The sequence below is a fragment of the Salvelinus sp. IW2-2015 genome, linkage group LG4q.1:29, assembly GCF_002910315.2.
Source record: "Salvelinus sp. IW2-2015 linkage group LG4q.1:29, ASM291031v2, whole genome shotgun sequence".
Classification (NCBI taxonomy): Eukaryota; Metazoa; Chordata; class Actinopteri; order Salmoniformes; family Salmonidae; genus Salvelinus; species Salvelinus sp. IW2-2015.
In genome coordinates, this window is record NC_036842.1 from 88,490,731 (window position 1) to 88,517,410 (window position 26,680).

The 26,680-nt window shown below is 41.6% G+C and overlaps 1 pseudogene; it reads left to right on the top strand.

Annotated features, from left to right (window-relative positions):
- The window catches only part of LOC111961051 (SH3 and multiple ankyrin repeat domains protein 2-like), a 158,160-nt pseudogene that overhangs the window by 30,048 nt on the left and 101,432 nt on the right, over nucleotides 1-26,680 (top strand).

Here is a 26,680-nt window from a genome sequence, read left to right on the forward strand (position 1 = left end):
CTTGTCAGGCCTGTAGATATGGACATTATTTGACATGGTCTCTGTGTTTGTGTCAGGCCTGTAGATATGGACATTATTTGACCATGGTCTCTGTGTTTGTTGGCAGACCTGTAGATATGGACATTATTTGACTGGTCTCTGTGTTGTCTGTCGAGGCCTGTAGATATGGACATTATTTGACATGCGTCTCTGTGTTTGTGTGGCAGACCTGGATATGGACATTATTTGACTGGTCTCTGTGTTTGTCGCATGTATGTGACATGGTCTCTTTGTTTGTCTGTCAGGCCTGTAGATATGGACATTATTTGACATGGTCTCTGTGTTTGTCTGTCAGGCCTGTAGATATGGACATTATTGACATGCTCTGTGTTTGTGTGGCACGTGTAGATATGGACATTATTTGACATGGTCTCTGTGTTGTGTGCAGGCTGTAGTATGGACATTATTTGACTGGTCTCTGTGTTTGTGTGGCAGAGCCGTGTAGGTATGGACATTATTTGACATGGTCTCTGTTTTGTCTGTCAGCCTGTAGATATGGACATTATTTGACTGGTCTCTGTGTTTGTCTGTCAGGCCTGTAGATATGGACATTATTTGCATGGCTCTGTGTTTGTGTGGCAGCGTGTAGTATGGACATTATTTGACATGGTCTCTGTGTTTGTGTGGCAGGCGTGTAGATATGGACATTATTGACATGGTCTCTGTGTTTGTGTGGCAGACCTGTGGGTATGGACATTATTTGACATGGTCTCTGTGTTTGTGTGGCAGACGTGTAGATATGGACATTATTTGACATGGTCTCTGTGTTTGTGTGGCAGGACCTGTGGATATGGACATTATTTGACATGGTCTCTGTGTTTGTGTGGCAGACCGTGTAGATATGGACATTATTTGACATGGTCTCTGTGTTTGTGTGGCAGACCTGTGGTATGGACATTATTTGACATGGCTCTGTGTTTGTGTGGCAGACTGTAGATATGGACATTATTTGACATGGTCTCTGTGTTTGTGTGGCAGGCGTGTAGATATGGACATATTTGACATGGTCTCTGTGTTTGTGTGGCAGACCTGTGGGTATGGACATTATTTGACATGGTCTCTGTGTTTGTGGCAGGCGTGTAGATATGGACATATTTGACATGGTCTCTGTGTTTGTGTGTCAGGCGTGTAGATATGGACATGTCCACCACCTGGAGCACTGTTGTTCTATGGAGCAGATATGGGTGTCATGAACGCCTCGGGAAAACACGGCTCTACACATCTGTGCTCTATACAAAGAGGTAAGAGACCAGAGTTCAAATCATCAGAGACCAGAGCACAAACCACCAGGGCGGCACGTAGCCTAGTGGTTAAGAGCCTTGGGCCAGTAACCCGAAAGGTTGCTGGTTCAACTACCAAGGTGAAAAATCTGTCGAAGTGCCCTTGAGCAAGGCACTTAACTCTAATGTGCTCCAGGGGCGCCGTACTGCTATGCCTGGCCCTGTAAACAACACATTTCATTCACTTATATTGTACCATTCTACTGTACAGAAGGGCTTTATATTGACCATCTACTGTAGAGGGCTTTATATTGCACCATCTACTGTACAGAGGGGCTTTATATTGCACCATCTACTGTACAGAGGGGCTTTAGGATATTGTACCATCTACTGTACAGAGGCGGGCTTTATATTGCACCATCTACTGTACAGAGGGGCTTTATATATACTCTCACGACGCTCACTTAAGTACGCCAGTAGGGTCATTTTAGATGTTACATACCATTATAACAGAGACTTATATTTGCAATTAGTCTGTTACAGAGGGGCGTATTACATTACTGATACACAAAAACTGCTAACTCAAGGGTCTACCTATGTGTTATCAGAAAGGCGTCTTTGACTATCTGACCACCAACTCTAATATGTCTGAGGCCAGTACGTTGCTTATGTTTATTATGTAACCATCCTTACTGTGATACACGAAGGCCTTTATATATAATGCCGCTCACTATCTACTGTACAGAGGCGGCTGTATTATTACTTTGGACACCATCACCTACCTGTACAGTGAAGCCCTATGTTATAATAATCTGTTATCCGAGTTCTACATGTACAGACGAGCCATCTTTAATAAAGTGGTGTCATCCATGATTACTGTACAGATGTGAGGACTTCTTATATAGCTAGCACATCTACTTCGTACAACACTAGAAGGCATTTACTACTATGTGCGAAAAATCATAACCTGTATTATGGAAGTCACCATCTATATATTGATACGCAGCTCTCTTATACTGGTGACTGAGGGGACTCTTGATCACATAACATGTTAGATCATATCGATCTTGCATCAGAGTGGCAGTGTTATAATTATATTGCTGCACACATCATTCTACTTATAAGGCTTCGTACTAGCAAGATACGCTATCACTATAATAGGTCTCTGTCTAGCCATCTACATGATAACCATGGAGCGGCTCATACAACTATTTGTACAATCTTTAACATGTAGAAGAGGGCGCTTATATCTATGTTAATGTACCAATGATATACTTGTTTCACAGAAGGGCGACCTTTATAAGGCTCTATGTTAAACTTTATATATCACACTAGTTACCAGTGTACTTCGTATACAGAGTGGCGCCTTTATATTGTACACCATCTACTGTACAGAGAGCTTTATATTGCTACCATCTTACTGTACAGAGGGCTTCTAATATTTGAACAATCTACTGTAAAGAGGGAGCTCTTATTGAGTATCACACTGTACATAACATGATGAGCCTGTCTACATTGCTTTATATTGTTAAACTGATATAACCTCACTACAACGTACATTGATTTATTAGAGGGCTCTATGTGATACTGATCACCACTATAAGCTCTAGTATTACTTTATACTAGTAATCACACTATAAGCTCTATGTGTATACTGATTATGTATTGTTCAATCACTCAGTTGCTCTAAGGCTCGTCACTTTTGAGAATTTAAACTGATATTTCACACCATCTATATCATAAGTTAGTCTCTTGTTACTCTAGTACTCTGTATAGTTAGTCGTATACCAGTGCCTTTAGTATTCTTGGTGTGATTCATACACTATTAAGAACTGCGTTAATCGTATTGTACTTAGTTACATGATCACACTATAAAGGCTATACTATGTATACAATTTTATGAGCCCATAGCCAAACAGGGCTGGGGTCAATTCCGATTTCAGCGAACCTTTCGAGTTCAAAGCTCAGTGCGTGAGACAATGTAAAATCACACCGACTTAGATCGGAATTGGAAAATAGTAAGAATGCCCCCTAACTCTTGATATATGTTATTAGCAAGGTCAATTAGTAAATCATTGAATCCGTGTTATTGCACACTTCATCTCACATGGGTAAAGATTGACTTATGAGAAGAGCCAACTTCGTATGAACATGAATCATCACACCGAGATGGACACATATTAACTTGACTGTCAATCTCTTCCTGAGTGGTGGAACACTATCCTCGGTAACTAGCACAGCGAACACATCCCGAGACATATAACATCGCCGAGGGACATACATCCCTTAGATGAATACATCCTTGAGTTGAATACATCCTGAGGCGAATACATCCTGAGAAATATCTCCTGAGGGAATACATCCTGAGGAAATACATCCTGGGGAGTACATCCCGGGGAGTACATCCCTAGGGAATACATCTCGATGTGGAACACATCACGCTGAGGAAATACTACTCACTCAGCGAACATTCACACTCAACTAGAGGGCCTCTAGTACATCGCCGGGAGGACCATCCCTGTATGACGTGATCAGCTACCCAATCTTGGAGTGGAAAGGACACACTCGTAAACAGATTAATACTCTACGTCATTCACTATCAATAGGCTTATTAAATTACGTAGGTTTACCAATCACTCATACAAACATGATCAAATCACCACTTTTAAGTACGGCAAGTGCTCTATATGTTAGTTTATAATCAGCTTCTGATCTTATCCCACTGTACAATTAATGGCATTCATCCCATTGAGAAGACCTCAAAACAAGGCACCATTCAACCCACTATATATAGGACTCTTCGTAGGTGTGCGTCTTGTTATCATACAACCGTCACACCTAATCTCAACTGAGCTGGCACCCTCACTCCTCAGAAGTGTAGATACTGATCACACTATAAGGCTTCTATGGTTGTCATATAGCTGAGTCGAACAGTCGTAAAGGAACTATCTATGTCAAATAATCTAATCTACATGGATCCATGTTCACACAGGAGGGTGTTAACACACACTAACATTCTTGACAAATATCAGGAACAATAGGCCATAATCTACTGTAAAGAGGGGCTTTATATTGTACCATATACTGTACATTGCTTTTATTATACCACTAGTACATTGTATTGGTATACTAGTACATTGTATTGGTATACTAGTGCCTTGTCTTAATATACCAGTACATTGTATTGGTATTCTAGTACATTGTATTAGTATACTAGTGCCTTGTATTGGTATTGTAGTACATTTTACTGGTATACTAGTACATTAGGCCCATAGCAAACAGGGCTGGGGTCAATTCCGTTTGAATTTGGTCAATTCAGGAAGTAAACCGATTGACTGAATTGAAATGTAAATGACCCCAATCTTGATAATGTTATTAGCAAGGGGTCAATTAGGATTAATAATTATCCTGTTGATTCTTCACATGGGTAAAGATTGACTGGATACACTGATGAGAATTAATCTGAGATGGACACATTCTGAGGGAACTCTTCCTGGGGGAACACATCCCGGGGGAACACATCCCGGGACAATACATCCCGAGGGAATACATCCTGATGGAATACATCCTGAGGGAATACATCCTGAGCGAATACATCCTGAGGGAATATATCCTGAGGGAATACATCCTGAGGGAATACATCCTGGGGGAGTACATCCCGGGGGAGTACATCCCGAGGGAATACATCCCGGGGGAACACATCCCGGAGGAATACATCCTCAGGGAATACATCCCGGGGGAGTACATCCCGGGGGAGTACATCCCGGGGGAGTACATCKRGGGGGAACACAAGACAATATGGTCTTAACATCAATGGCTATAATTCTAGTTTAAAACCACAGTGATCAATATTTAGACGGCTCTATGTAGTTTAAATGTTAATCTTTCCACTGTCATATGAATCCCAGAGCCAACAAGGCACTTAACCCTAATTGATCTTGGGTCGCTGTTAATAACGGCTGACCCTGGCTGTGACCCCACTATCAGAGGGTGTGTCAAGGGGAGTGGGGATATAGAATAAACACATGTCCATTTCACACATGGGTGTAATACACACTACATGTTTGAAACAGGACAAATACAAGCACTCACCAAATAATAATTATACACACACACATTTTTAAGATGGTGGTTTGAACATGGGATGTGTGTGTGAGATATCTCTCCTGTTGTCTGTAGGGGTCACTGCTCCCATTAGCTATGGCATAGATCATTAAGCCTTTCTACACGCTGTGCTCGCTCTGCTGCCATTATTCACAGAGAGCGAGAGAGATAGATAAGAGAGGATAGAGGGATGATGAGAGAGAGAAAAAGAGAGAGAGACAGAGAGAGTGTGTGAGAGAGAGAGTGAGAGAGAGAGGGAGAGGGAGATGATGAGAGAGAGAAAAAGAGAGAGAATAGATAGATAGTTAGAGAAAGAGGGATGATGAGAGAGAGAGAAAAAAGAGAGGAGACAGAGAGAGTGTGTGGAGGAGAGGAGGAGAGAGAGATGATGGAGAGCGAGAAAAAAGAGAGAGAGAGAAGGAGAGAGTGTGTGTGAGAGAGAGAGAGAGATAGCGAGAGGAGAGAGAGAGAGCGAGAGGAGGAGAGAGAGAAAAAGAGAGAGAGAGAAGAGAGAGTGTGTGTGTGTGAGAGAGAGAGAGAGAGAGAGAGAGAGCGAGAGGAGGAGAGAGAGATGATGAAGAGAGAGAGAAAAAGAGAGAGAGAGAGACAGAGGGATACTGATAACTTCCTCTCTCTGGGTTTGCTGTTGTTAATCTCTTCCCTCGACTGCTCTGCTCCTACAGGCTGGGTTTATTTCCCTGGCTTTCTGATTAGATGCCCTTTTGCATGACAGCTTTAGTGTGATCTAATGACTATAATGACAGCCACTAGGAGGGATGAACTTCACTGATTTAACTTTTTGAATATCAGTCTGATTTGTGTGGGTTGGGGCTTGTACACGTAATATTATTATTGTAGATATCTGCCATATTTTATTTATCTGATGACTAGTGGCAGTAGAATTTTAATAAGAGCAAGTAGGAGGAGGATGAGCTCGACATTGGTGTGTGTGGTGGTGTGGGTGTGTGTGTGTGTGTGTGTGTGTGTGGTTGTGTGTGTGTGTGTGTGTGTGTGTGTGGTGTGTGTGTGTGTGTGTGTGTGTGTGTGTGTGTGTAATATATGCAGGCACTGTGTGTATGTTGTGTGTATGAGCAAGCACTGTTTTGTGCATGGGTGCGTGCGTGCGTGTGTGCCTGATGTATGGGTTGTGTGGGCCCGCGCGCCTGTATGTGTGTTGTTCAATGCACGTGAATGTGTGTGTGTTTGTAATGGTGTTTCCGTGGGTGGGCTGCTGAATCCAGCTAACAGCAGGCTGAGGCGGGCTGCAATGCCACAGACAGTTACCAGAGGCTGATTCTCTCTTGATTTTCTCACAGAGCTTCACACTACATGTTTTCACTGCACTGAGATTCTTTCTGGAGAGCTGAGGGAGAGGCCTTGCTTTACCTGGAACATAGACAAGGCATCATCAGACTTTACCTGGAACATAAGACAAGGCATCATCAGACTTTACCTGGAACATAGACAAGGCATCATCAGACACACAGGACAGGGTGAGCTCTAGCTCCAGCAATGATACGTTTCAGGAATGTTCTGGAATCACTTAAGTTCTAGAATGTTCTGGATTATTGATGGAATGTTCAGTTCTGGAATGTTCTGGAATCAGAGCTAGAATAGTTGATGGAATGTTCAGGTCTGGAATGTTTCTAGAATCACTTAGTTATAGAATGTTCTGGAATCAGTTTTAGATTAGTTGATGGAATGTTCCGTTCTGGAATGTTCTAGAATCGGTGCTAGATCAGTTGATGGAATGTTCAGGTCTGGAATGTTCTAGAATCACTCACTTAAGTTATAGAATGTTCTGGATTAGTTGATGGAATGTTCAGTTCTGGAAATGTTCGTAGAATCAGAGCTAGAATAGTTGATGGAATGTTCAGGTCTGGAATGTTCTAGAATCACTTAAGTTATAGAATGTTTTGGAATCAGTTTTAGATTAGTTGATGGAATGTTCAGTTTGGAATGTTCTAGAATCAGTGCTAGATCAGTTGATGGAATGGAATGCTTGATCAAGATTTTTTTCCGGTTTTCTCCTCTCGTTAAAGGGGTTCAGAGAATTACAGAGTAATAAACAGTAGCAGGCAGCAGAGAGAAAAGAAGAAGAGAGAGAGAGAGAGAGAGAGAGAGAGAGAGAAGAGAGAGAGAGAGAGAGAGAGAGAGAGAGAGAGAGAGAGGAGAGAGAGAGGAGAGAGAGAGAGAGAGAGAGAGAGAGAGTTTATTTCACTTTTGTATATTATCTACCTCACTTGCTTTGGCAACGTTAACATATGTTTCCCATGCCAATAAAGCCCCTTGAATTGAATTGAATTGAATTGACAGAGAGGGAGACAGAGAGAGCAATGGAGTTGAAATAAATGAGGTCCTGGTCTTACTCTGTTCCCCCTTCTCTTTTCTTTTGGTCCTCCCTAAGGAACACTGTGCCAGAGTACTGCTTGTTCGTGGTGCCAACAAGGAAGTGAAGAACTACAGAAGCCAGACACCATTCCAGGTATGGACTGACTCACACCTCTAACATTTACTGCTCACAGTACAGGCTTGCTGTAAAACATAGATCACTACTTTCCATTCTTCATACTAGCATGCCACTTGCAATGCATACCCAATCCATTGCTTCGTTCTTCAAAGTGGTATGGTATATAACGGTCATTCATTAAGCTTCTCAGATGAATTACATCAGTAGAGAGCTACATGTGTAGGATTTTAATTTGAGCCAGTTTTCCACAGCAGGAAAATAACCCTGCAACAACAGGAAATGTGAATTATTATGTGGATTATAATTAATGGACATTTTTTTTGTAGGGGTTGGTACATTTTTCTTTAGGGGCAAATCAAGTCTGACATTTGAAAGTGGAAATGACCAACTTTACAAGCCTTTTTAAACCTTGAACACACTACAGGTTTGCATTTCTCAGCAACATAAGAGATCCTACATCTGTAGTGTAGTATGTGATACCTTTAGATGCTTATAGTGGTGAAGCTTCATAACATTGCAACCCTTCCTTTTGTTTCTTTGCAGTAGTATTTTGGCAAGCAGATCAGTCTCCATCTGTSTGTTTTCAGTCAAGTTTTGTTCACGTGTGGTTTTAAAAGGGAAAAGCAAGATGGAACAAGAGTGTATTTTTAGGTTGTTAAACAAAGCTGTTTAAGAGTCAATGGTTCCTTATTTGGCAGGCGTTTATGTAAGACATCCCTCTCTCTGAACAAACAGTCAATGGTTCTGGGAGAAATGTTCATGTTTWAATTTTTGTTTATATGCATGTGTCAGCATTCCACAGTGTTCTGACCTCCAACTACCAATTAGTCATAATGTAGGTGTGATGCATTTAGGYGGTTGAAGTCAAAAAAGGGGTATGGATACTGAATAGCTTCCTAGCTGTAGTTGACTATATTTTCTCCTTTTCCTATTCATCATCCCTACCCTGCTTACCATCATCTTTTAATGCAGATAATTCCATGTCCCACAAATAATTAAATAATTAAACGATTAAATAATTAAATAATTGACCCATTTTTTATTGGCAGCAGGCCTACACAGCTGCTATTTAAATAAAATGGCAAAATAACAACTACTGCACGAGGTTCATTATTATCAAGCACATAAATCATTTTTATTCTGTGACAGAGTCTCCCTTTGTGACGTGTTTATGGTTCAAAGTTGAACATCTTCCACCAAATCTCCTCTTTACCTCCTCATGCTCTCTTAGAGTCTGAACTCTAAACTCTTCTGCTTTAGTCTGAACTCCTCAATTACTGTAAACTCCTCTGCTTTAGTCTGATCCTCAGTTAACTGTAAACTCCTCTGGCTTCTAGTCTGAACTCCTCAGTTACTGTAAACTCCTCTGCTTTAGTCTGAACTCCTCAGTTACTTAAACTCCTCTGCTTTAGTCTGAACTCCTCAGTTACTGTAAACTCTCTGCTTTAGTCTGATTCCTCAGTTTACTGTAAATCCTCTGCTTTAGTCTGAACTCCTCAGTTTACTCTAAACTCCTCTGCTTTAGTCTGAACTCCTCAGTTACTGTAAACTCTTCTGCTTTAGTCTGAACTCCTCAGTTACTGTAAACTCCTCTGCTTTAGTCTGAACTCCTAGTTACTCTAAACTCCTCTGCTTTAGTCTGAACTCCTCAGTTACTGTAAACTCCTCTGCTTTAGTCTGAACTCCTCAGTTACTCTAAACTCCTTCTGCTTTAGTCTGAACTCCTCAGTTACTCTAAATCTCTGCTTTAGTCTGAACTCCTCAGTTAGTCTAAACTCCTCTGCTTTAGTCTGAACTCCTCAGTTACTCTAAACTCCTCTGCTTTGGTCTGGACTCCTCAGTTACTCTAAACTCCTTCTGCTTAGTCTGAACTCCTCAGTTACTCTAAACTCCTCTGCTTTAGTCTGAACTCCTCAGTTACTCTAAACCTTCGCTTTAATCTGAACTCCTCAGTTACTCTAAACTCCTTGCTTTAGTCTGAACTCCTCAGTTACTCTAAACTCCTATGCTTTAGTCTGAACTCCTCAGTTACTCTAAACTCCTCTGCTTTAGTCTGAACTCCTCACGTTACTCTAAACTCCTCTGCTTTAGTCTGAACTCCTCAGTTACTCTAAATCCTCTGCTTTAGTCTGACTCCTCAGTTACTCTAAATCCTCTGCTTTAATCTGAACTCCTCAGTTGTCTAAACTCCTCTGCTTTAGTCTGAACTCCTCAGTTACTCTAAACTCCTTCGCTTTAATCTGAACTCCTCAGTTAGTCTAAAACTCTCTGCTTTAGTCTGAACTCCTTCAGTTACTCTAAACTCCTCTGCTTTAGTCTGAACTCCTCCTTACTTTAACTCCTTCGCTTTAATCTGAACTCCTCAGTTAGTCTAAACTCCTTTGCTTTAGTCTGATCCCCAGCTGAGCCAACTGTCTTCTCTTGCATCATGTAGGAGTCAGTGGAGTGATGCTGTTTATATAATGTACACTTCCGCTGAGTGCTGATGCATCCTCTAATTCTCTCTATTATTCATCCATCCCTTCACACTTAAAATACTTCAAATAAAATGATGTTTCCTGCCTCAATGACTCTTTAATTACKGCTCATTTGAAGGGGCCATAAACCACATTCACCTCGTCCAATCAAATTCTGATTAAGTTTGCCCAGTTAGGCAGCCATCTGCTGACTGATGGTGGCAAATTAAGTGCTGAGACTCAGRCTGTSCCCTAAATGGCACCCTATTCCCTATGTAGTGCACTATGGGCCCTGGTCACAAGTAGTGCACTATAGAGGGAATAGAGTGCCATTTGGGATATACACACTGATTCAGAGGAAATTGGAGCACTTCACTTCTTGCTCCTCTTTCCTGACCCGCTTCCATCCCAACATCACATCCTGTCTCACTTCTAGTACACCCAGACATCATACTTCCCTTACTCTCTCTCTCTCTCTCTCTCTCTCTCTCTCTCTCTCTCTCTCTCTCTCTCTCTCTCTCTCTCGTCTCTTCTCTCTCTCTCTCTCTCTTTCATTCAATTTTCAAATTCAAGGGCTTTATTGGCATGGGAAACATTTGTGACTCACGACCTGGATTCGGTCTTATGTAGCAACATTTGAAATTGTGTTTTTTACATTGGATTAAAGTAGAGACTCAGAGCTGCAAAATGATATTGTATACACTGCATTTTTGAGGAACAATGGGAAATAATTCTGCTTTGAAAGTTGATAAACTTGTAAACTCACTTGAGAAAAAGGCCTTTGAATGTTTTGGTATCTAGTGAAGAGCTTTTCTTTGTCTACACCCATTCAGCATCGTTCACACCCTCTTAAGCCTTTGCCCCACCCATCTCGTTTCGCTCTTGGAGCATTTAGAGGGCACACTTGACACTCTGGCCAATGATTTGTTTACCTCTGGATAACATGAAAAGCCTAACCAGCTCTGCTGGCAACAATTTCATTACGCTTTTTTGCCAACGTTTACTGACACCAGCCATATTCAAGGGTGTTGTACACTTTAGCTTAAATGACGTAGCTAGCTAGCTAGGTAAACAATGAACCTAGCTAGGTTAACAACGTGTAAGATCACACACGTCACGTAACGTTAGCTAATGAGCCAGCCAGCTACTGTTATTGTTAACTTCTCTAGGGTAGGTGAGACGCTAAATACACCATTCGTTATATTAAACATTCTTGTAAATACATGTATATTACATCATTTAAAAGATGAACGTCTATTAATCCAGCCGCTGTGGTCAGATTTCAAAAAGGCTTTACTGCAAAAGCAAACATGCGATTTTCTGAGGACGGCCCCCCACACACACAATATTACTAGCATTTTCCAACCAAGATTAGCGTCACGAAAGTCAGAAATAAAATAAAATAAATCGCTTACCATTGAAGATCTTCCTCTGGTGGCAATGCCAAGTGTCCTAACTACACAGTGAATGTTGTTTTGTTTTGATAAAGTCAATTTGTATAGCCTAACACGAAACATTTGTAAACCGCTTGCGTCGTGATTTCCGTCTCATTCAACTTTGGACGAAGCGTTAGTGGTAATTACACACACTAACAAAATTTATCCAGTCATGGTTGGTTTCATTGCAATCCTCTGGTTGTTACTAACACAACCATACTTGATGGTTCTTTTCCGGGACGTATTGACCGAAACAAACCGATTTGAAGACACAATCAATGACCTCATTGCGCACCAATGGTAGGACCGGTCTATCTTGATTGACTGTATTTTGGCCCAATGACCACTGATCATCTTGAAATCTAGCTTGGAAGATAGCCAATGAGCTGAGGTAAACGGCAATATGTAATGTGATACGTTCGAAGACCAGCCTTTGTCGTAAACTCTGGCGTAAAAGAGGTTCATTCGCCATTGCAAATCCTACTTGACGGAGCCACGAGTGTTACGCATAGCAGTACATATTCAATAGCATTTTCAACAGTTATATATCTTAATTATGGCGAATAAATCAGGAAAAGCTAAAACAAAGTCTAGGTATTACAGATTTAACCCAAATTATAGAGAAATTGATAGAGACAGCGAGACCGAGTTGCTTCAGGAAGATGAATCTTTCAGCGAAGCTAGTTTTGACTCCCAGGGGAAGACTGTTTCTGCACGGCGAGGATGCCATGCTGGATTGGTAACTTCTAATGCAAATGTCATTGTTTTAAATTAATAATATGAAATATTATTCATTTTGAGATTTTTAAATATTTTCTTATTTAATTTGCAAAATATAAAAATATCATCTGTAATGAAATGTGTAAAGTACACATTGGCTATACTGTGTGTGTGTGTGTGATATATTTTTTTAAATCTATTTTACATAAACATGGAATTGAACAGCACTTCACCATAGTGATTTATGTCCCTGTACTCTATATATCTCTGTTTATTTTACGTGTTGATACAGGGCTCATACGTGAAAGTATTGTTACTGATTTTTTAAATCTTTCACAGTGGCAGTGATTATGATTATGAGCCGCCAATGTCTAGGTGTCCATCTCCCTCTGAAGCTGGTTAATCCAGCGGACCCCTGCTGTCTCCGGCTCCACACCTACCCGGCCATCTAGAGGTGTGAAGTCAGTGACAAAGAAGCGGAGGTGGGGAAGAGAGAAACCTGCAGACAGAGGGCCAGAGGGTCGTTGGTMGTGACAGTGTTTCCTAGCCTTAGTGCAGTGGGCAGCTGGGAGGAGGTGCTCTTATTCTCCATGGACTTTACAGTGTCCCAGAACGTTTTTGAGTTTGTGCTACAGGATGCAAATTTCTGCTTGAAAGAGCTAGCCTTAGCTTATGTCATGCAATAAAATGCAAATGTATTACTTAAAAATCATACAATGTGCTTTTCTGGATTTTTGTTTTAGATTCCGTCTCTCACAGTTGAAGTGTACCTATGATAAAAATMACAGACCTCTACATGCTTTGTAAGTAGGAAAACCTGCAAAATTGGCAGTGTATCAAATACTTGTTCTCCCCACTCTATATATTTTTAAATGGTGTCTAGATGGAATTTGTATGTGTGGTAATGGCAACTGGACCTTTTTTGGGACACCATTATTTTGTCTTACTGAGATTTACTGTCAGGGCATAGGTCTGACGGAATCTGTGCAGAAGCTCCAGGTGCTGCTGTAGGCCGTCCTTGGTTGGGGGGACAGAAACATCAGATCATCAGCAAACAGTAGATATTTGACTTCGGATTCTAGTAGGGTGAAGCCGGGTGCTGCAGACTGTTCTAGTGCCCTCGCCAATCCGTTGATATACTGTATATGTTGAAGAGTGTGGGGCTTAAGCTGCATCCCTGTCTCATCCCACGGCCCTGTGGAAAACAWAAGTGTGTTTTTTGCCAATTTTAACCACACACTTGTTGTTTGTGAGCATGGATTGTATAATGTTGTATGCTTTTCCCCCAACACCACTTTCCATCAATTTGTATAGCAAACCCTCAAGCCAAATTCYGTCAAAAGCTTTTTTGAAGTCAACAAATCATGAGAAGACTTTCTCGCTCTCTCTTTATCTCTCTCTCTTGCTCTCTCCCTCTTTCTCTCTCCCTCTTTCTCTCTCCCTCTTTCTCTCTCTCTCTCTCTCTCTCACTATCTCTCTGCTCTTTGTTTCTCAGTCCCCTAGGTTCGCTGTCCGTCTCTTTCTCTCTCCCCCTCTCTCTGCCTAGCCATCACAACTTACTTACATATGGTTTGGGACTAGGTGAACAGACAGCAGAGGAACAGAGTGTGTGCTGTGTTGAACTGTGCAGGGTTAAGAGAGGTTATGGTTATACTGTAACATCATAACTTAGCCTACCTCCCCATATGTTTTTTTACAAGGTAAACAGACAGCAGAGCAGAGCGTTTCAGCTTTTCAGTGTAGCAGAATGTTGTTTCTGGGAGGAGACGATGATGGGAAGTAGGAGTCGTGTTTTCATTGCACAGCCTCATTCTCCACTCTAGCATGCATTATACTGCAACACTACTACTCCAATCCAATAGCTTCTGTACCTTTATTACTGTATTACAATAATAGGTTAATTCATTTAACTCATTTCAGAAGTGTAATTGAAAATTGCTCCATATTTTCAGCTAATGTATTTGTTTTTCCACATGAAACCAATTTCATATTTGGGATAGAGATGGAGGGTTGAGTTTATGCAGGATTTCCATGAGAGAGTTAGTCTAGTCATACAATTTTCAGTGACTATACCGTACCAATAGAGATAAAACTTGTTCTGTCTCTATGACTCTACCTTTTCTTGATGCAGCCTGAGCCTCACATTGCGTCTCCTATTCCACTGACACAGAGCCGTATATAGAGAGGGTTTCGGTCAGATTTRAAAACGGACACCATGTTAACAGAGCGATGTAACAATACAACAGTGCCTCCGACAGTTRCCTCTGAAATGACCCGCTGTAAACAAGAAAAACAGAGCAGGGAATTTTACAGAAGTTTTTATTAATTATAATTTGGAATAATGTGTATTCAAATCTTTACAGTTTTGTGGTGTCAACAAATTGTATATCTTCTTTCACTGGACATCTTCATAAGTAAAAAAGAAACCGATCAGAAATAAACAGCACAACACGGAAGCTTCAATTATCACTTAGCAACGGCTATGGAGGAGGAAGTGGCGCTATCGGAACGTTCAGACAGAAACCACATTGGCCAAACTCTCTATATACAGTATATGACTCCGCACTGACCTGTCTTATGTAAAAGTGGCTAAAGGTGGCATCAGTTGGCAGGGTCTACTGGCTGGATATGTGTTGACTCATCCACTGTGGCTGTGGCTCTGCTGCCCTCCACCCACTACACTACAACCTTTACCAGGCTTCTGTTTATTGTGTTATTATTAGTACCTATAAGGATTTCAAGTTGCATTTCATGAAAGTGAGTCATTTTACAATGGGAATTAAGTTATTTTCTGACAAATTTAACTGAGCCACTGCATGTTGTGGCCATCAGAGCTGGTAGTCAGGAATTTGCTATAATGAATACCATATCTGCTAAATGACTTAAATGTAAATGTAAATGTATATCCACCATATCCACCACCTCACTATAAATCTACCATTCTGTTCCAGGTGGCCATCATCGCAGGAAACTTTGAATTGGCAGAATTAATCAAGAACCATAAAGAGACTGATATCGGTAAGTTACTGAACTCAACATTTCTTTGTTTCTGTGTAGTATAAACTGTGTTTATTTACCAGAAAAAACTATTGCATAATAGGAAATGGTAAGACTGGTAAACATTGAAGCATAGCAGGTTACCAGTCTAGGAAAGGGTTGCTGGCAATGTGTTGTATTGAATGTGAGTTAAGGCATGTGCAATTCACTTGCTTTATGAATGATGTACGTTGTAGACCAAAGAGCTTCCACTCTGAATGGGCTATTGTGTTTCCCGGTGGATGGACCTGCTCTGTGCTTCCTCTCTCATCTAAAGACAGTCAGTTCTGCTCCAATCCACACTTAGCCACAGTTCACAATGGAGCTGGCCTACATAGTGGACTGGGATGAGAACACACACTCACACACACACGTCATGCACTCACACACACACACACACACACACACCACACACACACACACACACACCACACACACACACAACACACACACCACACCACACACACACACACACACACACACACACACACACCACACACACACACCACCACACACCACACACACACACACACACCACACACACACACACACACACACACACACACCACACACACACAACACACACAACACACACACACACACAACACACAACACACACGCCATGCATACACACACACACGCCATGCACACACACACACACACCACCACACACACACACCCACACACACACACAACACACACACACACACACACAACACACACAACAACACAACACACAACACACACACAACACACCAACACACACACACACACACACACACAACTCCATACTGTTTATGAGTGGTAATTCCACCCTACACATATAGTAGAAACTGTCTATAGTGCTGTATATGCATTCAGTAAGATAGCAGCATACATATAGAATGAATTCAGTAAGATAGCAGCATACATATAGAATGAATTCAGTAAGATAGCAGCATACATATAGAATGAATTCAGTAAGATAGCAGCATACATAGAGAATGATTCAGTAAGATAGCAGCATACATATAGAATGAATTCAGTAAGATAGCAGCATACATATAGAATGAATTCAGTAAGATAGCAGCATACATATAGAATGAATTCAGTAAGATAGCAGCATACATATAGAATGCATTCACTAAGATAGCAGCATACATATAGAATGCATTCACTAAGATAGCAGCATACATATAGAATGAATTCAGTAAGATAGCAGCATACATATAGAATGCATTCAGTAAGATAGCAGCATACATATAGAATGTAATTCAGTAAGATAGCAGCATACATATAGAATGAATTCAGTAAGATAGCAGCATACATATAGAATGAATTCAGTAAGATAGCAGCATACATATAGAAGATGCATTCACTAAGATAGCAGCATACATATAGAATGCATTCACTAGAATAGAGCAGCATACATATAGATGATTCAGTAAGATAGCAGCATACATATAGGAATGAATTCACTAAAGATGCAGCATACATATAGAATGAATTCAGTAAGATAGCAGCATACATATGAATGAATTCAGTAAGAATAGCAGCATACATATAGAATGCATTCATAAGATAGCAGCATCATATAGAATGCATTCACTAAGATAGCAGCATACATAAGAATGAATTCTCTAAGATAGCAGATACATATAGAATGCAATTCACTAAGATAGCAGCATACATATAGAATGAATTCAGTAAGATAGCAGCATACATATAGAATGACATTCAGTAAGATAGCAGCATACATATAGAATGAATTCAGTAAGATAGCAGCATCATATAGAAAAATTCATTAAGATAGCAGCATACATATAAATGCATTCAGTAAGATAGCAGCATACATATAGAATGAATTCAGTAAGATAGCAGCATACATATAGAATGAATCAGTAAGATAGCAGCATACAGTATAGAATGCATTCAGTAAGATAGCAGCATACATATAGAATGAATTCAGTAAGATAGCAGCATACATATGAATGCATTCAGTAAGATAGCAGCATACATATAAGAATGAATTCAGTAAGATAGCAGCATACATATAGAATGCATTCAGTAAGATAGCAGCAACATATAGAATGAATTCACTAAGATAGCAGCATACATATAGAATGAATTCAGAAGATAGCAGCATACATATAGAATGCATTCAGTAAGATGCAGCATACATATAGAATGAATTCAGTAAGATAGCAGCATACATATAGAATGATTCATAAGATAGCAGCATACATATAGAATGAATTTCAGTAAGATAGGCAGCATACATATAAGAATGCATTACTAAGATAGCAGCCTATCATATAGAATGCATTCAGTAAGATAGCAGGCAATACAATATAGAATGCATTCAGTAAGATAGCAGCATACTTGTTGTGACCACTATGATTTACAATAGGCATGGATTGATCAGCTGTGTTATGTACTGTCTGTCTGCTGCACTGTTCTCTGTCACTCTCCTATGTTCTCTGGTATACAGTAGAGTATAGTAGGCTCTACTCTCATATGTTCTCTGGTATACAGTACAGTACAGTACAGTACAGTACAGTACAGTCAGTACAGTACAGTACAGTACAGTACAGTACAGTACATAGAGTACAGTACAGTACAGTACAGTCATGGCAAAAGTTTTGAGAATACACAAATATTAATTTCCACAAAGTTTGCTGCTTCAGTGTCTTTAGATATTTTTGTCAGATGTTACTATGGAAACTGGAGTATAATTACAAGCATTTCATAAGTGTCAAAGGCTTTTATTGACAATTACATGAAGTTGATGCAAAGAGTCAATATTTGCAGTGTTGACCCTTTTTTTTCAAGATCTCTGCAATCTGCCCTGGCATGCTGTCAATTAACTTCTGGGCCACATCCTGACTGATGGCAGCCCATTCTTGCATAATCAATGCTTGGAGTTTGTCAGAATTTGTGGGTTTTTGTTTGTCCACCCGCCTCTTTGGGGATTGACCACAAGTTCTCAATGGGATTAAGGTCTGGGGAGTTTCCAAGCCATGGACCCAAAATATCGATGTTTTGTTCCCCGAGCCACTTAGTTATCACTTTTGCCTTATGGCAAGGTGCTTCATCATGCTGGAAAAGGCATTTTTCGTCAGCAAACTGTCCTGGATGGTTGGGAGAAGTTGCTCTCAGAGGATGTGTTGGTACCATTCTTTCTTCATGGCTTGTCTTAGGCAAAATGTGAGTGAGCCCACTCCCTTGGCTGAGAAGCTACCACACATGAATGGTCTCAGGATGCTTTACTGTTGGCATGACATCAGGACTGATGGTAGCGCTCACCTTGTCTTCTACAGACACAGCTTTTTTCCGGAGCCCCAAACAATCGGAAAGGGGATTCATCAGAGACAATGACTTTACCCCAGTCCTCAGCAGTCCAATCCTGTACCTTTTGCAGAATATCAGTCTGTCCTGATGTTTTTCCTGGAGAGAAGTGGCTTCTTTGCTGCCCTTCTTGACACCACCGGCCATCCTCCAAAAGTCTTCGCCTCCACTGTGGTGCAGATGCACTCACACCTGCCTGCTGCCATTCCTGAGCAAGCTCTGTACTGGTGGTGCCCCGATCCGGCAGTTGAATCAACTTTAGGAGATGGTCCTGGCGCTTGCTGGACTTTCTTGGGCGCCCTGAAGCCTTCTTCACAACAATTGAACCGGCTCTCCTTGAAGTTCTTGTGATCTGATAAATGGTTGATTTAGGTCCAATCTTACTCGGCAGCAATATCCTTGCCGTGAAGCCCTTTTTGTGCAAAGCAATGATGACGGTATGTGTTTCCTTGCAGGTAACCATGGTTGACAGAGGAAGAACAATGATTCCAAGCACCACCCTCTTTGAAGCTTCCAGTCTGTTATTCGAACTCAATCAGCATGACAGAGTGATCTCCAGCCTTGTCCTCTCAAACTCACACTTGTGTTAATGAGAGAATCACTGACATGATGTCAGCTGGTCCTTTTGTGCAGGGCTGAAATGCAGTGGAATGTTTTTGGGGGATTCAGTTCATTTGCATGGCAAATAGGGACTTTGCAATTAATTGCAATTCATCTGATCACTRTTCATAACATTCTGGAGTATATGCAAATTGCCATCATACAAACTGAGGCAGCAGACTTTGTGAAAATTWATATTTGTGTCATTCTCAAAACTTTTGGCCACGACTGTACATTACAGTACATACACTAAGGTGCATGGGATGCAGATTACAATCTTCTCTGTCATCTTTCTATAGATGCCACTTTGTATCTGATGGAATCRGTTTTTTCCTGTGTCCTTAGGCCAAGGGTCCAAGACTGTGACATTATGTACTCTCCTTCTGGCATACAGTCAACTTAKTGCTAGTGCCAGCAGTCTTACACTCTTGCAATCTTACCGTACAAGTGTCAGGGGATTTCTGTCTCRTCCTCTCCAAATAGACACTGACACATAACTCCTTTGTCATGCATTTACAACCCCCAACAGTCCCTTTTCTCCGTCCTCTGTTATCACTTCTTCCTTCATGTTTTGTGACCACATTCTTCCGTAAATATAAAGGGTGCTGCAAACCAATTATTTCATTATTTAATTGTCTTTTTGCATTTGCCCCTTGAGTCATAGTCGGGCTGATTAGCTTCAGTCTGAGAGTGAAGGTCTTTGTGACAGCTAACCTCATTACATTGGTTTATACACGCTTAGGAAAAAAAGGTACTATCTAGAACCTAAAAGGCTTCTTCGGCTGTCCCCATAGGAGAAACCTTTGAAGAACCCTTTTTGGTTCCAGGTAGAACCCTTTTGGGTTCAATGTAGAACCCTTTCCACAGAGGCTTCTACATGGAACCCGAAACGGGTCTACCTGGAACCAAAAAGGGTTCTACCTGGAACCATAAAGGATTCTCCCATGGAAACAGCCGAAGGACCCTTTGGGAACCCTTTTTTTCTAAGAGTGTAACAGAATTTGTATTATATAGTTCAACATCATGGCTGCAGTCATGACACATAAACCTACAGCATCTGCCTTSTTCTACAGTCAACTATGTAAATCCGTGTCCCATATAAATCCAGTCGTGGTTGCCATGGTTCCCAGATCCATGTGATAATTGGCTTTCGGGATCTCAGATCTGGTCGGTTCCTCGATGGAAGACCCATGGGTAGGGAGGTAGCCWCTTTATATGGCGTGTATCTATACATTGGTGGTTGTTTTRTTCATGATTGTTACTGAAAATGTAGACTCATCAGTGCTGTTACTTCAGTATCCTTGTCATGTGATCAATTATCACTGTTGCATCGTTGTATAATCTACTGCATCACTGATCAATGTGGTGACATAAGTGTTGTTCTATCATTCTATCTTTATGGATCCATCACTCAGGGTTTGTGGTGCTCAAACAAGATGGTTCGTCACTATTTTACCTCTTTGAGATTGATCTACCACAAGCTGCTCTTTCTTTTCSTTGTGTTTGATTGATTGAGTGGCTGGTGTTATAACACGGAGGTTCAGGTTTAAAATGTTCCTTGGAGAGGAAAGCAGAGGTTGGTGCTTGTCAGGTTGCTATCTAACAATCTGTGTGCCAGAGAAGAGAAGAGGTGGTCCGTAGAGATTTCCCCCATCCACAGTTCCCCTGTAGCCTACAGTCATTTAGATGTTAGATGTTAGGCTGGTTTGAAGTCATGATGCTTTGTAATTCATCATAGACAGTACATTACACAGGATCTAGTATAGGGTCATTATCATGTTGCTTTCAATGGACTGGTTCTTGTATATTTAGACTACTAACGACCACACCAATGGTTTTAGATTAATTCTGAGCAATTAAGGGAATGTTGATGGAAAGAGTAATTCCAAATGCCAATTCAATATGAATTCAATATGTTGTTTTCCCAATGAAAGTCCTAAAGTTATTCCCAAGAGGGAATAACATTTCATAATATCAGAACATGTCTTAATTCTCAATCACATTCCAATAGGATTTGGAATGTGTTGTTCTGTAAGTGCTTGGTTACAAATGCTTGGTAAAAACACTACGAATGGGCCATGCCAGCATAGCCCGAAAAATATCTTTGGTATCTCACATTGTTCTGGTAATTCTCACATAGAAACTGAACTGAATGTTTGACACACTTGTATTTTTACAATGTTTTTTTTTTTTTTAAATCATCATGAAAGTTGCCATTTTAGACCCATCTTAGACCTGAACATGTCTCCTGTAAGACCCTATGATCTGTGAACGTACATGATACAGACAACATCATGGTGTCATTATATGCCTTACAGTATTTTCTCAAATATGGAGTATATCTAGATTCTGAAATACACATTTGCACATTAATTTATTCAACYTAATATGAATATGAATTTAAATATGAATAAATAAATATAAATATGAATATGAATATCTCAAACTTTCATCATGCTTTTCTTGAAAATGGTTTGTGATACAAATGTAAAAGGCATGTCAAACATCTTTCCTCCCAATGAAGTTACTATGAGAATTGCCAGAACAATCTGAGATACCAGAAATATTTTCGGCCTATGCTGCCGTGGAATCGCCCACATAATTTCACAACCAACAAGCAACTTGCTAATAACGAATTTAGACTTCCTCGCTAAGGTTGCCTAGCAACACAAAGGGTTTGTTTTCGATACAGCTGTTCCTGCGAAAGCACGGGTTAAAATCCAATCTCTCGCCAAACCTGTTTCCACTGAACATTGATTTATGCATGTTTAATTTGGGTGTTATGCGACTGCAAGCAACACCTCTCCACCATGTGTTTGACAGCCACGTATTGAGAATGTGTCCTGCCCTGTCATCTATGGCAACATCATTKATTTGGATTATTATTGAAGTAGTTTTAGATAATACAGTGTTTAGCAATCTGGTTTATATTAAAATCAGTGTTAATGATAGTAATCAAAGTGGCTGTGGTTTAGTTGAATTATCCCCATCCATAATGATTATAATAATTGACACATTCTTGCTGAGATCATGTGCTGCTTGTCTCTGGAATGTTGAACCTGGGTGAAGCAACGCTATGTCTAGGGAGATTGTTTTTCTTCTTCAGTGGCATCTGACTGTCTGTTAGAGTGTTTGTGTGTGAGAGAGATAATATAGAGAGGGACATAGAGAGAGAGAGAGGAGGAGAGAGAGAGAGAGAGAGGGAGACATATACATATATAATATAGTATATATATATATATATATATAGAGAGAGAGAGAGAGAGAGAGAGAAGAGAGAGAAGAGAGGAGAGAGAGAGAGGAGAGAGAGAGAGAGAGAGAGAGAGGAGAGACTGAGAGTGTGAGAAGAGGAGAAGAGAAGAGAGAGAGAGAGGAGAGAGAGAGAGAGAGGAGAGAGAAGAGAAGAGAGAGGAGAGAGGAGACTGAGTGTGAAGACGAGAGGGAAATGGAGATGCGTGGAACTGGTGCGTTTGTGATCCCATTCTCATAGTCAGTAACAAGCAGTGTGTCTCCCTGCCTTTCCCCCTGCCTGGCTGTCTTTGTCCCTGTCTCCCTGCATGTCTCCCTGTCTCTCTGCCTGCCTGGCTTTTCTCTGCGTCCCTGTCTGCCTTTTTTCCCACCTTTCCCCTGGCTGCCAGTCTCCCTCTCCCTGCCTGCTCCCTGCCTGCCTTCCCCCTGCCTCCCTGCCTCCCTGCCTGTTTCCCTGCATTTCACACCTGCCTTCCTCTTTCTGCTTTGTCACCCTAACTACCTGTCTCCCTGCCTGCCTTTTCCCTGCCTGCCTGTCCCCCTGTCTCCCTGCCTGTCTCTCTGCCTGCCTTTCTCGCTTAATGTTCTTCCTGCCTGCCTGCCTGTCTCCCTGCCAGCCTGTCTACCTGCCTCCTGTCTGTCTCCCTGGTTGCCTGTCTATCTCACTCTCTCCCTGCCTGTCTCTCTATCTGTCTCCCTGCCTCGTCTGTCTATCTGTTTCCCTGCCTGGCTGCCTGCCTGCCTGGCTGCCTGCCTGCCCGCCTGCCTGCCTGCCTGCCTGTCTGTGTGTCTCCCTCCCTCCCTGCCTGCCTGCCTGCCTGCCTGTCTCCCTGCCTGCCTGTCTCCCTCCTTCCCTCCCTGCCTGTCTCCCTCCTTCCTTCCTCCCTCCCTGCCTGCCTGCCTGCCTGTCTCCCTGCCTTCCTGTCTCCCTCCTTCCCTCCCTGCCTGTCTCCCCTCTTCCTTCCTTCCCTCCCGTCTCTTCTGCCTGCCTGCCTTCCCAGCCAATCTCTTTCCCTCCCATTGTCACGCGTTTACCACTGGAACGACTTGCTGCTGCTTTTTCCACTACAAAACTCGGATACATTTCATATTCGCTATTTTTCTATTTATTTATTCTCCACATTTCCCATGAACAATTAAGCAAAAGGAAAGGGGAAAATGAAGTCTTTTCTGAATGCCTTGAAAGAAAGAGGTAAGCAGTGATACTGAGCTAGAGGTTTTTTTATGGGTTTTGAAGGCTTCCCGTGTATTGAGTGGTTACTGATACTTTGTGTGGCATATAGGAACTGAGAGAGTGGGTTCTATTGTTTATGCCTTTAGGTTAATCATGATCATACGTGTTGTTGTTTCTTACAGGTTATGAGTTTTTATTGGTTTAATAACAACTGCTAATGAACTAAAAAGTTAATTTTATGACATATTAGTTACCATTCATAACTCCTTTTGTTTATATATTGATGTCTGCTTTCATAACCACTTGAAAAAGTCTCAAGGGAATGTTAACTATTTTTGGCCCACATTGTAGATATGTGTTTCCAGAGAAAATATCAGAGTAGAGCCTACTGTACTGTATACTGTACTTACTGTACTTACTGTATGTACTGTACTGCACTTACTGTACTGTACTGTACTGTACTGATATACCGAGCACATATGAGAGAAGAGCCTACTTACTGTACTGTACCTGTATACCGAGAAACATATGAGAGTTAGAGCCTACTGTACTGGTACTGTACTGTACTGTACTGTCGTACTTGTACTGTATTATTCCAGAGAACATATGAGAGAGTAGAAGCTACGTTACTGTTTACTGTACTGTACTGTATACCAGAGAACATATGAGAGTAGAGCCTAACTTTACGGTACTGTACTGTATAACCAGAGAACATATGAGAGTAGAGCCTACTGTACGTGTACTGGTCACTGTACTGTTTTTATTTATTTTTATTTACCTTTATTTAACCAGGTAGGCTAGTTGAGAACAAGTTCTCATTTACAACTGCGACCTGGCCAAGATAAAGCAAAGCAGTGTGCAACATACAACAACACAGAGTTACACATGGAGTAAACAATAAACAAGCCAATAACACGATAAACAAGTCAATGACACAGTTAGAAAAAGAAAAAGTCTATTATCACAGCTGTGAGCACAAAGCTTGAGAAGAAGTAGGCATAAATGAGCCATAGGAGCGAATAATACAATCTAGCAGATTAACACTGAGTGATAAAATGGTCAGATGATGATGTGCAGTAAGAAGATATCGGTGTGCAAAAGAGCAGAAAAGTAAATAAAATAAAAACAGTTATGGGATGAGTAGGTAGATTGGAGTGGGCTATTTACAGGTGGACTATGTACAGCTGCAGCCATCGGTTAGGTGCTCAGATAGTTGATGTTTAAATGTGGTAGAGGAATAAAAGTCTCCACTTCAGCGATTTTTGCATTTCGTTCCAGTCACTGGCAGCAGAGAAATGGAAGGAAAGGCGGCCAATAGGGTGTTGGCTTTGGGGATGATCAGTGAGATATACCTGCTGGAACGTGTGCTACGGGTGGGTGTTGTTATCGTGACCAGTGAACTGAGATAAGGCGGAGCTTTACTAGCATAGACTTATAGATGCTGGAACAGTGGGTCTGGCGACGAATATGTAGCGAGGGCCAGCCACTGGAGCATACAGGTCGCAGTGGTGGGTGGTATAAGGTGATGGTAACCAACGGGATGGCACTGTGATAGACTGCATCCAGTTTGCTGAGTAGAGGTTGGAAGCTATTTTGTAGATGATCCCCGAAGTCGAGGATCGAGTAGGATAGTCAGTTACTGGGTAAGTTTAGTGGCGTGAGTGAGGGCTTTGTTGCGAAATAGAAAGCGATTCTAGATTGATTTTGGATTGGAGATGTTTTTTTGAGTCTGGAAGGAGATTTACAGTCTAGCCAGACACGTAGTAGTAGATTGTCCACATATTCTAGGTCGGAACCGCCAGGGTGGTGATGCTAGTCGTCGGGCGGCGGGTGCGGGCAGCGGACAGTTGAAAAGCATGCATTTGGTTTTACTAGCGTTTAAGAGCAGTTGGAGGCCACGGAAGGAGTGTTGTATGGCATTGAAGCTCGTTTGGAGGTTAGTTAGCACAGTGTCCAAGGAAGGGCCAGAAGTATACCGAATGGTGTCGTCTGCGTAGAGGTGGATCAGGGAATCGCCCGCAGCAAGAGCGACATCATTGATATATACAGAGAAAAGAGTTGGCCCGAGAATTGAACCCTGTGGTACCCTCATAGAGACTGCAAAGGTCCAGACAACATGCCTCCGATTTGACACACTGAACTCTGCGCAAAGTAGTTGGTGAACCAGGCGAGGCAGTCATTAGAAAAACCAAGGCTATTGGACTGCGATAAGAATACGGTGATTGACAGAGTCGAAAGCCTTGGCCAGGTCGATGAAGACGGCTGCACAGTACTGTCTTTTATCGATGGCGTTATGATATCGTTTATACCTTGAGCGTGGCTGAGGTGCACCCGTAACCAGCTCGGAAGCCGGATTGGCACAGCGGAGAAGGTACGGTGGGATTCGAAATGTCGTTCAGTGATCTGTTATTAATTTGGCTTTCGAAGACTTTAGATAGGCAGGGCAGGATGGATATAGGTCTGTAACAGTTTGGTCTAGGTGTCATCCCCTTTGAAGAGGGGATGACCGCGGCAGCTTTCCAATCTTTAGGGATCTCGGACGATACGAAAGAGAGGTTGAACAGGCTGGTAATAGGGGTTGCAACAATGGCGGCGGATAGTTTTAGAAAGAGAGAGGGTACAGATTGTCTAGCTCAGCTGATTTGTACGGGTCCAGGTTTTGCAGCTCTTTCAGAACATCTGCTGTCTGGATTTGGTGAAGGAGAAGCTGGGGGGCTGGGGAGTAGCTGCGGTGGAGGCGGAGCTGTTGGCCGGGGTTGGAGTAGCCAGGAGGAAGGCATGGCCAGCCGTTGAGAAATGCTTATTGAAATTTTTGATTATCATGGATGTATCAGTGGTGACCGTGTTAC